This window comes from Pterocles gutturalis, unplaced genomic scaffold (assembly GCF_000699245.1).
Source record: "Pterocles gutturalis isolate BGI_N339 unplaced genomic scaffold, ASM69924v1 scaffold46845, whole genome shotgun sequence".
In the NCBI taxonomy this organism is placed as follows: Eukaryota; Metazoa; Chordata; class Aves; order Pterocliformes; family Pteroclidae; genus Pterocles; species Pterocles gutturalis.
Window position 1 is genome coordinate 8,425 of NW_010147614.1, and position 2,439 is coordinate 10,863.

Consider the following 2,439-nt stretch of genomic DNA (forward strand, 5'->3'; position numbering starts at 1 on the left):
GACTAACAAAAGAGGCGGTTACTGGAGTTCTCCACTGTTTCTCCATACAACATGTTTCAGACTGAGATGACATTACATACGCCATCAAAGGAACAGCCGCAGAAAACACATCATCAAGCAGAGATGATTTTGACTGCTGACAAATGGCCGTTACTGTTCTGTTTCTAAAACCTACTGCCATCTGCCTACATAGTGACTGCTACAACATCACCTATATACAAAACAGATTTCAGTTCTTAGTAAATTACATTCCTCTATTCCAAAGAGCCACTTCATAAAATATCGCCTCTTTATAGAGGCACAAACACAGCACCTATACACAGACACCTTTATCAGCAGTAGTTCTGTTAGAACTTTCTTCTTTTTAAAAGACCCATGTTCACCTGACAACGCCTAACTGCACAATATATCTCCACAATATACTGCAGGACTACACAAGGTTTCAGCTGTGAAGGCAAAAGCATAAACGCAGGCATCCACCACACGCTGACACACTGGTGAACTCTTACCGTGCACTTTTCCCCATTATGCAACTATCCCATTTGCAGACTGCAGTCACTCAGTATTCATCCTGAGCTCTGCGGGACTGCTATCACTGATAGATGAAAAAATAACCTGGACACCAACACTCTGCAATTCCACACACAGGCAAGGATACAAGCCAGCATCCAAAACAGCCTTCAGAGAAGAAAGTGAATCCAACACTTTTGAAAAGGTAAAAAAAAAAAATATTCACACTGATTAAAGCACAACAAGAGGAGTCTCAGCTGTTTAGATGAGGTATTTTTTCATGGTGTATCAAAAAAAAAAAAAAAAGCCTTGGGAACCTCAGGCACAACAAGAGGAGTCTCAGCTGTTTAGATGAGGTATTTCTTCATGGTGTATCAAAAAAAAAAAAAGCCTTGGGAACCTCAGATCCAAAAAGACTGGAAGACAATAGCCGCTCTCCGCAGTAATTAAGTCATACAAGTAATTTATAGCTCCAAATAACATGCTGGGCCTATCGTCACTTTCCTTGACTGGTAACTTGACAATCACAGAATAAGCTTAGCCTCCCTTCTCCATCCACTGTACACTGTCCCCTCCCACCACCGCCATCCAGAGCAGACCACCAGTCTGAACTTCCACAGAACCCTTCCAAAATATTGTTGCAAAAGCCATGAATAATGAAACCCACTCCATGAAAGGAGGTGAGAGATTATACAGCATGGGGATCGCTTCGAATGCCAGTAAGATGGGGCCTTTGTGTACCACCTCTAGACAGAAATATCAAGAGAACCAAGTTGATGCTATTGATTGGGACAGAGTTAGATCAAAAACTGGAGCAAACAGAGACATACAGGCCTTGAAAGCACTATAAGATTTAATAGTCACAAAGCACCACCTCCGATCGAAGAACTGGAGATGGTATAAGAGCTACAAAATCACGAGACAAGATGTTTTACCATGAGAGATTTAAATAATTCCACCAACGTAATTTGTCAGGTGACTGAAGTCACTTGGGTGAGACATCCAAACACCTCTGTGGAGCAACAGCATCAACACCAAATGGCTCTTCATCGTCAAAGATATGAAAAAAACTCAACAGCTGAAAATTCAGGCTATGCCAAGGCAAATTAGAAAGAAGACTTCCTTAGAGAGAGACAATCAACCACGGGAAATACCAAAGGTAACTTCCAAGAAGAGCTGCAAATACTCCACATCCTGACACCTGCATATTAGACTTCATTTAATACAGAAGATACACTTAAGCATCTCCGACAGACAGACTTTTATCAAATATATGTTATTGGTCTCAGATAACTAACTGAAACTAACGCGAGTTAGATTAGATTGTCTAAAGATCTCTTATGTTCTTAAAGTCCGCTGCTTCAGTTTTGCCTGAATCCAAAAAAATGAACTAACCTCGAAGTATGGATTTTTATCAACCACCACAGCACAGTACAAAATAGGAGGGCAATACTTCCCTTGTAAATCATCAATACGTTCCTTCACCTCTGTAAGCTCCTGTAAAATGGACTGGTTGAGTACTGGTCCTTCCAACAGTAAAATCAGATGAGACAGGCTGATGCGGATTTGGTTTTAATTGAAAAATAAGCAGCGCCATCAACACTGAAAGAGCGCTTTTGTGAGCAAGATGTCCTAGCAGTTGAATTTCTATTGCAATAACTTCCTTAGCACTGATCAAACAGAACACCGTTCCTCAACTGTGGATTGAAGAACTTGTCTGAACTAGGACTGCATCCCTCCAGATTCAAGCAAACACTGTTACATCCTCGATTTTTTTTTTTTTTTAGTTCCTCTGTGCTGATTTTGCCAAAAGCTCCAATATTTGCACACTGACACACAAGCACATTTTTGAGATTAGCCAAACTGGGCAAGAATTAACTTCACACACCTGTCAACAGACAGATTCATTTTTGTCTTTTCACCTGCGAC